At 37.2% G+C, this 11,038-nt stretch overlaps 1 long non-coding RNA gene across 1 annotated transcript; it reads right to left on the bottom strand.

The window, feature by feature from the left end:
- Positions 1-217: 217 nt before the first annotated feature.
- LOC128528477 (uncharacterized) lies at positions 218-1,804 on the bottom strand. The gene is made up of 3 exons (XR_008360961.1): positions 1,677-1,804; positions 1,121-1,209; positions 218-622 (listed from the first exon to the last, which is right to left on the bottom strand). It is a non-coding gene; the product is annotated as an uncharacterized LOC128528477 (long non-coding RNA).
- Positions 1,805-11,038: the final 9,234 nt, after the last annotated feature.

Below are 11,038 nucleotides of genomic sequence, written 5' to 3'. Positions count from 1 at the left end.
ATTATAAACTTGATATAAACTACTTTTTGAATGTTTGAGAAAATTAACTTTAAGTTGCATCAAATAAAGATTTAAGGCATTCATTATTTAAATATATAAAAAAAAGATACTTTGGATCAACTTAAAAAAAATTTGCAGTTGTAGAGAAGTTACATTTATAAATAAAGACAATGAACAAACAAGTTCTCCTCCAAAAACATTTATTACCATCCTTGAAACCATACCATGTTTTACTATTAAATTATTTCTCCAATAAAAGACAGAAAACAAAAATAAAATCAATAAAACAATGCATTTTTAATAACTTAAGCTTAAAAACTGTATAATCCTATTTGCTAACCATGTTAAAATCTGACAATTGTTTGACAAATAGTGTGACCAAAATTTAATATTTTAATGCCAATATAGAATACGTTCCCAAAATATTTTCTGCCGGGCTACAAATGTGTGTTTGAGCTCACCAGGATAGCTCAAGTTTAACGCATAGATAAGGCCAAACATGGAACATTCATGTGCGACTGACTTCCTGTGGTGGCTGAAGACAGTCCTCTTCCTCCCTGAGGACAAACAGGGCCATCGTGCACCTCTCAAGTTCAGCCTGAGCTTCACCTTTCTGAACAACCTAATAAAAGAAAGCATATTTGTTAGACAAGTTGCTCTATTTGGCAAAACAGTGTCTGATGTATGAATGTAAAATCACTTAATGCTCCCTATGAGTGCAAAAAAACACCTAGGATTATGGTGCATCAAGTTAAATTTAATTATGTCAATGAATAGGCCAAAACAACGAACATACATATACACACACATTATATATTACATTATATTGCCAAAAGTATTGGCTCGCCTGCCTTCACATGCATATGAACTTGAGTAACATCCACTTCTTAATCCATAGGGTTTGATATGATGTTGGACATTTGCAGGTGTAACAGCTTCAGCTCTTCTGTAAAGTCTTTTAACAAGTTCAAGGAGCATGTATGTAACTAATGTAAATACATACCATGATTAAAAAAATAATAATGGCCCTGTGTGAAGGTTGTGCTGCAGCTGATAATGCCACTGACCTCGTAACATTTTTCAGTCCTAAGGTTGAAATGCTTTATGAACAAATGCTTACCAGTGTTTAAACAGTTGGTCCACTTCTTCCACTAAATACACCATAAGACATTTCAGGAGATACTCTCTTCATACATTCACCTCCAGGCTCTAGGCATGTAAAAACAAACATAGTATTATGTTAGGCTTTTAAAGCGAAATAAAATGAACATGGCAAACATTGAAACCTGTATTCAGACAGCATTCACTAACCTGTAAACAAGTTAAACTAAAATGTTTTATTCTGCTACATTTACATTTAGGCATTTGGCAGACGCTCTTATCCAGAGCGACTTACATTTTTATCTCATTACACATCTGAGGGTTAAGGGCCTTGCTCAAGGGCCCACCAGTGGCAACTTGGTGGTTGTGGGGTTTGAACCTGTGATCTTCCGAACCGTAGTCCTATGCCTTAACCACTGAGCTACCCCTGGCCCGGGGTATTCTGCTAGTTTTGTTTTAATTTAGTGCGTCACAGCCAACTTGATTTGAATGTCTTGCTCAGCTCCTGTGGCTTCCATTCACAATATTACATCTAACACCAAGCTAATTTCTGTTATTTTTAAGTGAGTACATACCAGATCAAGAACTTGAAGATGAAGATTATATCTCTGGTCTTCTCTCAATGAGTTTGTAGTGTTGCTTGTCCAAGGAAACCAGCAATCTTGCCTGAAGTGGAGCAGTTGTAATTCTCAGAAACTCATAATTGATCTTAAAAAAAAAGTAAAAACAAAAATTGGACTGGCTCAAGTTCTTAGCAAATCTGTATGTATAGAAATAATCCCCCCCCCCCCCCCCACACACACACACCTTTAAAATAACTGCATTCTGTTGCCTTGTAAGTGCTCACTACTGATAATACAATAAACCAATAAACATAATTCAGTTTTGCAGGATAACTAAAATTATTCTCTGATATTATCAGATAATTCAGCTACTAATTTTTAGCGCTGTCATTTCGAGAGAGTTTATTTTAGGATATTTAGATTACACTGACATTTAATAAATTCACGGCAATTCTTTTATCATTTCCATTTCAAAAGTTATCCACATAGGGTTTTTATTTGTGGATTCTGGGACTTATCACTGTCTGCAGTATGGGTAAAATAATGCCCTTTTAGAAAAGCTAACAGACCTTTAAAAACAAAAGTGAATAAAGATTTCATGTTTACTTTTAAACTTCACAGTAATGGCTAACCTCAGCTTGTTGGTCTAAGTGACCACTAGCTCGAAGTGGGACAGTGCTCTGCCCATTAATCCATGATACTAATACCAAGCAAATTGAAATATATATACACACACATACATACACTGTTTTTGTGTTTTATTTCACATTTAATTTAATTTACATGGTTAATTTAATCGGTCGACTCCTGGACTTTTGTACTTGTAGTAACGTTAAATCAACGTGTAAAATTGCTGTCAGTATTAGGGATTATATACTGATAACGTTAAAAAAGTGTGATAAAGTGTTACCAGTATGTCGGGAACATGTGCTAATGCCCCGTTTCATACGAGGGAATATAGTTTCAGCTATATTACATTACTTACACGTTAGCAAGTCCAGAAGGTTTTAATCATAACTATAAGTACACTACAAACATCACTCACTCCAAACTGTCTGTTCTATGTTTAGGTCACTTTCCTATTAATTTTTACATCGTTAACCAACGGTAGTTAAATATAATTTATTTTATTTTATTCGGCACAGCCGACTTAGTGTGGAAACTCCGTTGTTTTTGAAAATAACCGCGTTAGTTTGCTAATGCTAAGTAATACTGTATAGGTGTTTTTAGCCAGCAAACACGGACGCAAAACTCAATCTACAAAGTAGTTGTTCCTGACATAAATCAATCGTTTGCGCACGGAAGAGATACATTTAACATAGAAATGACATGAGTTTGCTTTCTTACCTGTTATTTTCTTTTAAAAAACGATGGCCGCCAGCAGAACGGGATTCAGTCCTCGATAATACTACGTCATGAGGTCACGTGACACGGCGACCTTTAGGTTTGAAGTAGAAATTGTCCTTTGAATGAACGAATTAAATTTAAGTTTAACCAGGAGCTGAAATGTTTGCTTTTAAGCAACGTACAAATATCAGTTTCGTATAGGAAATTAATTTTTTCCCATCAGATCAATGTAGAAAACATACTTTGTATCAATGACACAGCAGTTTACTTTTTTCAGTGTGTAAAGGGTCTACTGCTCAGGGTCATTATTGTAGCTTACAGTAGTTTGTGCTGAATACAGTGTTATCTGACTTTAGCCATTTACAGAAGATGTTTAGAACATCTTAGAACTTTTTTAGGGCCCCAAAACACCTGCCAACTCCTAAATATTACAGCTAGTCATTACAGTTTTTGAAATGACTAGCTGTGGATCATTTAAAGAGGCAGGAGTTACTGTAACAACAACAATAACAACATAGTAACAGAAACAACAACGGTATTATAAGCTTTCCCCTTTCCTTACAGTTAATTCAGATTTTCAAGTTCATTAAAACTTCCAGTCATTTGATCAAACTTTCCTCAATTTGATGTATGCTCTCGATTTTAATACATTATTGTGAGTCTTAACCCCTGCTGTGACAATAACTAACAAGTTCCCCTAAAACATAAGACTGCAATTATATCCATCCACATCCAATATTATAGTGCTCTGACACCTAGACAAAGGTTTCACAAGGCATACTGATGTCCTTTCAGAAAATTAAAACACGGGAATGGGTTTTGAACGGGAGTCAAAATGAGGTGGAGGTAAATGTCACGCCGTTTTATTCATTTCCCCAGCAGGGTTAGTCGTTAGAGCTTAGAATACAAATACACCAAGGTAAATCTGGAGTCAAGGTCAGATCGGAATCAAACAGAACTAAAGGAGAGGAAAAACTGTATAGTGCAGCACAGAATCACAAAGATAGGCATACAATCTAAGAGGTAAAAAAGAAACATACTGCTTTGAAAATGTACATTAGGTCTACTAGTTTTTGTCCACTCATAAATATAATACAAAAGTTATATTGGCAATAAACAATGATCAGCCATGGCATTAACACCACCACCAAGTTATCTAAACAAGACTGATCACCAACTATCCACCAGTAATCTGGTGACGGGATCGTGGGCCAAAGGTTCACCCATGCTTGTGGGGACCAAAGGTCAGCCAGTCTGGTGTGATCTCACAAAAAAAAAAAAAACAATGTAGCAAAATTTGACAAAAAAAAAAGTAAATATTGATCATGATAAAAAGACAGAGGAACACCCACCACTGTAAACCTGGATTTGTTATCCTATTAAACAACCAATTACAATGTACAAGATAATTTTAAGTTTGATTGCATTACTACTATAGGTACTTGCATTTGATAGTGATGTCATTTGTAAATAATTTTAAGTTTAATCGCTTAAAAATACAAAGTTTTAGCCTTGATGATTGATGTTGATGATTGGCTGTTTTTTTAGGCAACACAAGAGATGAATGTGCACGCGCCATTTAGGATATTTCACCTGCCTGATTCGACCACAATCCATTTTCCACCTCTTCTTCTTTTAATGTTGTTTTTTTTTTTTTTTCATTTTAGAGGCTGATTGTGAGCCGTTGAAAAATCAGCTCGATAAAAGTTTTATCACCTGTTACGTTAACGGAGTTGGTGTAACGGACGCTGTGGGTGGACGCTGCCCCGCATCAACCTCCTGCCAGGTGACCGCGCCGAGGCTGTTTCCAGGAGGTGAGACCGGAGGGCAACGGGTCGGACTGCTGTACCACAGTCTACTGAATCTGGTGAAAGCTACTGGCGGGAAGTATAAACCTGCTACTTTTTATGCTGTGGGTGTGGCAGTATTGAAACTTCATTGTAATGTTCAACAATTTGACGGACATTTTTCGCTTGCTAAGTTAGCTAGCTACCTGGAAACATGAACGCACATTTAATGTACTTTTACCGGCTAATGTTAGCTAGCTAACTTGTATAACATTGTCTTATAACTCTTTCGGCTGTTTTGGAGCAGTACAATGTGATGTTTTCATTAGTTTGATGGTCATTTTACCTGTTTACCTGTGTCACCCGTATGATCATTTAGCCACCTTATCATTTCATGGTCTGTTTGTGAGAAGTGAAACATGCTTTAACCAGTGTGATAGGCCATTTTCCACCTCCTCTATCATTATTATTTTTTTAAGGACACACATCGCAGCCCACCTCACACAGGGATTCCAAAACCTGGCCTCCAATCTCCCCAGATCCTACTACGATGGAGAACACAATCTACTGAGAATCCACTATGTAACCCACGGCACTCAAACGATTTGCTGCTGCCGTCCTGGTGTAAGATATCACATCACATCCCTGATGGCCTTGCAGAGCCACAACCTGATGGGCCAGAGATGCCCCAGTTGCAGAAGGGGAACTCAAACCCTTGGTGACCTTAATGTTAAAGGTTTTAATGGTATGGCTGATCAGTGTAGACTACTTGCCTCATTAGATGCTTAATTACAGTCAATGAATTTCATCTTCATGTTTATAAATCATCATAGTTTTTTTTCCTGCATGTATCTTGCAATTATGTTCCCGATCATAAAATATGTTCATTTACTTTTTGTAAATAAATACTGACATATTTTGGTCTTTCTTGACTCTGAATACAACCCTATATTCGATTCACCTAGCAAATCCTATAAAGCAAAATGTTCTTTGCCATCCTTAAATGTTTGGTTGTTTTGACACAAAGCTTCACTAAAAAGCACAACTACTGTATCTCTCAGCCACTATTTCCCCCAGTTTTAAATCACGCTACCAGGGCCCGAATATAAAAGCTTCACTGAGAACTGAGAACTCTCAAAATGTGCCGTGATTACATGTTCTTTGAAATCCTTGAATTGTAAGCCCTGCTAGGACTGGAAAGTTATTGTTGACTGGGTCCCTGCTTGGAATTTTTGTAAAAGGCATTTGGCGCATGTTTGGTTTAAAAAAAGATAAAAAAAAAATGTATACTGTGTTTAAGGGGCTGAGTCGCAATGCTGACCTCAATCTGTCAGGAAAAAACTGTGCAGTGACGTGGTGAGGCAGCCACCGGAACCGTCACAGTCGTATCACACTGTGGCTGGAACTGGAATGGAGCACGGACACAGCACTATGCACTGATAAGGAAAGACTAAGAAGTGCTATTCTAGGACACATGAGAGGACACATGTTAAGGGATTGGTTCTAGATGAAAAAAAAATGCTTTGATGCTTGCACCTGGCTTAAATTGTGCCCTATGGAGGGTATTCCTCTAGGGGACTGACATCCCACATTATCTAAGGCTAATAATAAATGTGATGGTGAGGTTTTGTGTTAGGAAATTTTTATTTATCATTTATAGTATGAGTCACAGGTGTAGGGGAGAATTCTAGCATAGGCATATACAGTATCTTCAGGATAGAGTTTGTGCTTTCAAGGAAGAACTATTTTGAAAAACCAACATTATTAAATGTACAACCATAAATTAAAAAAAACACACAATATGACATTTTTAGTTATCACAAATAAACAGCCTATGCTTTAATCCTTTACACAGGTTTTATTTATTACATTGTAACTAAGCCTTATTCACTAAATTTACCATAGTTATTACATGTTATTACATTTCAAGAGTCATGCATGAACTAGAATTGTGACTACAAATGCTACATTTATTAGTTTTTTTTTTAATATCACTGATTTTTTTTGTAAAAAAAAAAAAGTCGTGTAAATGATGTATAAAATATGCTAATAGGCAACTTACAGAATACATAGGTTTCCAAACATACATACATACATACATACTTTTTCTTGCACTTATGACATCATCATGCTAGGTGTGGCAGTAGTCACTGGGATGGTTGCTATGTTGAAACTTAAGTGAAATGTTTTGGTGTATTGGAATTCCCTCCAATACCCATCAAGTCTATTTTTTGAAACTATTGATATTTAGAGCTTCTGTAATAACAGTTGGAAGGTTGTTCCGTGCATTAACGATTCTGTAGCTGTAGACATGATGTCTAATATCTCTGCTGCAATATCTTTTTTTGTTTGTTTGTTTGTTTGTTTGTTTAGTTCTTGTTCAGATGTACTACTGGTGGGGTGACATTATATTCAATATGTTTTAACTTATGGGCTTTTATCATATCCCCTCTTAAGAATGATAACTGTATGATGATATAGTCCTCTGACAATACAATGACATCATACAATACTATATATCTTTACTATAATATTGTAATACCGCATACTGCATGCTCTCTATCCATCACTCCAACTGATAAATATTTATTATTTAAACCTTGTTTTTGACTCACTCCCACTCACTGGGTCATGTTTTCTAATGCCGATATATTTGATTTGAGCTGCACTTGTGGTAACATTTCCTGAAGACAGTAGCTTTTGTCAAGAGACATCCAGAAATGTCAGTCAGCTTAGAAGCACACATACATACACACACACTCACACACACACATAAGAAGAAAAGTAGTACCAGTATCTTTAAGTATAACACATATATATACTGTTTTTATTATATCTTTTGGCTGCTTCCGTTAAGGGAATGCCACAGTGGACCATTCGATCCACACATCATAAGCCCAAATTTGTAGAAAGGTACTTTGTCCATCCCAGTATATTTAATTCTTCCTATGCCACAAAACTTTTCTCAACAATTACAATTTTCTTTCATTTTTTTAAACTTTCTTTATAGTGTTACTCTTGTTATGTTTTATACTGTAGTTATTTGTAATGTTGAGAAACATTTACAAAGCAAGTACATTTCTGCTTAATAAAACACAATAATAATATTAATAACAACAATAATAATAATAATAAACACACACACACACACACATATATATATCTATTGCAAGGTCTCTTACTTAGAAATCATGGAGCGGTCTACAATTTTCAGCCTAGTGCAGTTCCACTGTGAGAGACAGAAAAAAGAAATAACATATTTGGAAATATCCGGAAATCACATTGTATGATTTTTTAACAATTTATTTGTGAATTACTGTGTCAATTAAGTATTTGATTACTTATCAGCCAGATTTCTGACCCCCAAAGACCAGTTATTTTGCTTTTAAATAGTCCATTTGCTTCTTACGGAGCCACTCCTTGGTTTTCCTGGCTGTGTGCTTTAGGTCATTGTCATGTTAGAAGACCCAGCCACAGGCCTCCGAGTGGCGCAGTGGTAAAGCACTCGCCCTATCATCCGGAGATCGCTGGTTCGAACCCCGGGTGATGCTGTTTTCCTCTCACAGCCGGAGGCACAGAGAGAGCTGATTGGCCGAGCTCTCTCAGGGGGGGAGGGATGAGAGGTACTTGCGCTCCCACATTAATCACGGCTCTACAGCCAATCAGGGGCGTCTGTGAGCTCGCGCACGCGGAGGGGGCGGCTAGCACTTTCCTCCGAGTGTGTTACTCCGCCCCTAACGGTGTGTGAGCGAGCAGTTCGAAAAGATGCGGTCGGCTCGCGTCACGTGGTTCGGAGGAAACACGGGATAGCTTTCGCCCTCCCGACTGAGTGGTTGTAGTAGCCTTAATGTGGGAGCCCCCTAGTGACGGGGAGGAATTGGCCACGACTAGATTGGGGAGAAAATCGGGAAAAGAATTGGACAGGACTAAATTAAAAAAAAAAAAAAAAAAAAGAAGACCCAGCCACGACCCATCTTTAATGCTCTGACTGAGGGAAGGAGATTTTTGCCCAATATGTCACAATACATGGCCCAGTTCATCCTCTCCTTAATACAGTGCAGTCGTCCTGTCCCCTGTGCGGAAAAACACCCCCAGAGCATGATGCTTCCAGCCCCATGCTTCACTGTAGTCTTAGTGTATTACTAATAGTAGCCTTGGTAAAGATGGTCCCAGCTCTCTTCACGGCATTGACCAGCTCCTCCCGTGTAGTTCTGGGCTGGTTCTTCACCATTCCTAGCATCACTGATACCCCATGTATCTACTTAGACTTTGGCTGATTGTGGGGTGCACAGGTGTCTTTATGACAGCTAACGACCTCAAACAGGTGCTACTAATTTAAAATCATGAGCAGAATGTAGCTGGACTATTTAAAAGCAGAATAACAGGTCTTTGAGGGTCAGAAATCTGGCTGATAAGCAAGTAATAAAATACTTATTTGACACAGTAATTCACTAAAAAAAATTGTCCAAAAATCATACAACGGGATTTCCAGATTTTTCTTTTTAGATTACAGTGTAACTGCAACTCTAAATATGAGATTTGTGTTATATATAAATATATATATATATATATATATATATATATATATATATATATATATATATATATAGTTTTTGAAACAAACTTGGAAATACATTTGAAAAAAAATACATCCTATGTGTGTTTGTGTGTTTACAAGCTCAGTGCCAAGAGCCATGACTTCTCTAAAGGCCACTGAGCAGGAAGTGTGAGGAGCGTTTGAGTTCTGTCAAAGCGAACTTGCCCTTTAGAGTGACAGGGTTATCAGAGCGAGGACGGTGCAGAGACACAGAGTCCATATGCTGATGCCCAGGGGGAACAGGGTCACGTGTAGACTATCCACAGTCCTCTGTCCATCAAAAGCACGACTCATATTGCACTAACCAGGGTGAGTGTGCGGTTCATTTCTCCTTCAGGGCCAAATCAGTGCCAGTCGGATCCCGAATATAATACTGCCGTCATGACGCCCAGCCATATGGGTAGATACAGAGATGGACTGACTAAGATGAAGCTCCCTACTGTGATTTTATAAGCTGTGATCATTGGGCGGAGGTGGAGTTATAGAGTTTTGCAAAAACGATATAAAATCCACACTGATATAACAAAATGAAAAGAAAAAAAAAACGATTGGCTACTTGTGCTTTTTAATACTATTGTGACCCAAAGAAACTGTGCATAAAATATTTCAAGAGTTTCTTATAATGTTTTTCTTTCTTTTTACTTGTTTTTTTATTTATTTTTATAAAAAGTGATGACATGCTGTTCCAGTTAAAGCGTTCACTTGTGCATTCCTGACTGCGGTTTTTATCACCTACTGCTGTATGAATATTTTAGAAAAGCACACAGGTCAGTGTGACAAATGAAGCAGTCTTCCACATGCATGTTCTTTGTGCAAACTTCAATGTGATTTAAATGGCCCCAGCACTAGAGTTGGTTTTACCTTTCTTGACGCTTCTGTTTCTCTCTCTCTCTCTCTCTCTCTCTCTCTCTCTTTTTTCACAGCTCATAAGGTAAAATCATTTCTAGCCTTGGAGGTTTATCATGTTTAAGGCATTGCTTCCAAAATGGCTCATACAAGCCTGAGGACCAGAGCAGGCCATGTCGCGTAAACATGTAAACGAAACCCAGTTGTTCTGAAAAAGACTGAGTGGACAGCATGAGTGAGACAGATGCAGGACGGAGGGCTGAGGCCTCAGGGAGAGATGAATGACTCATTTTTTTTTTTTTTTTTAATGAAGTAAATAAATGTAAATTGCCAAAAATGAAATGTAGATAATCCTTCACCAACCTTAGTGATTGGTGAACCAACCCATCTTTTTGATGTTTTGAATGCAGAAATGGCAGAAAATTTTAAAGATGCATGAACACAGTAAACAGAAATGAAAATAGTGTTAAGTTTGTGTTCCTGTTTCTCCAAGAAGGTGCATATTTGGTTAACCTTTTTGTTGATGATGCCATGGCTTGCTCTGTCCTCTTCAGAATATTCATACAGCAGTAGTTGATAAAACTGAAGTCAGGAATGCACATGAGTATACTTATACTGGAACAGCATGTCATCATGTTTATAAAATGAAAAATGTAAAAGGAAAAAAAAAAGAAAAATGTATAAGAAACTTTCTTTGGGTCACAAAGGTATTAAAAAGCACAAATAGCCATTTATCATTTTATTTTATTTCATCAGTGTAGATTTTATATCGTTTAACAAAATGCCATAACCCCACC

Source organism: Clarias gariepinus, chromosome 8 (assembly GCF_024256425.1).
Source record: "Clarias gariepinus isolate MV-2021 ecotype Netherlands chromosome 8, CGAR_prim_01v2, whole genome shotgun sequence".
Classification (NCBI taxonomy): Eukaryota; Metazoa; Chordata; class Actinopteri; order Siluriformes; family Clariidae; genus Clarias; species Clarias gariepinus.
Note: the sequence above shows the minus strand (reverse complement) of the source record. Positions and strands in the feature narration are given on the sequence as shown.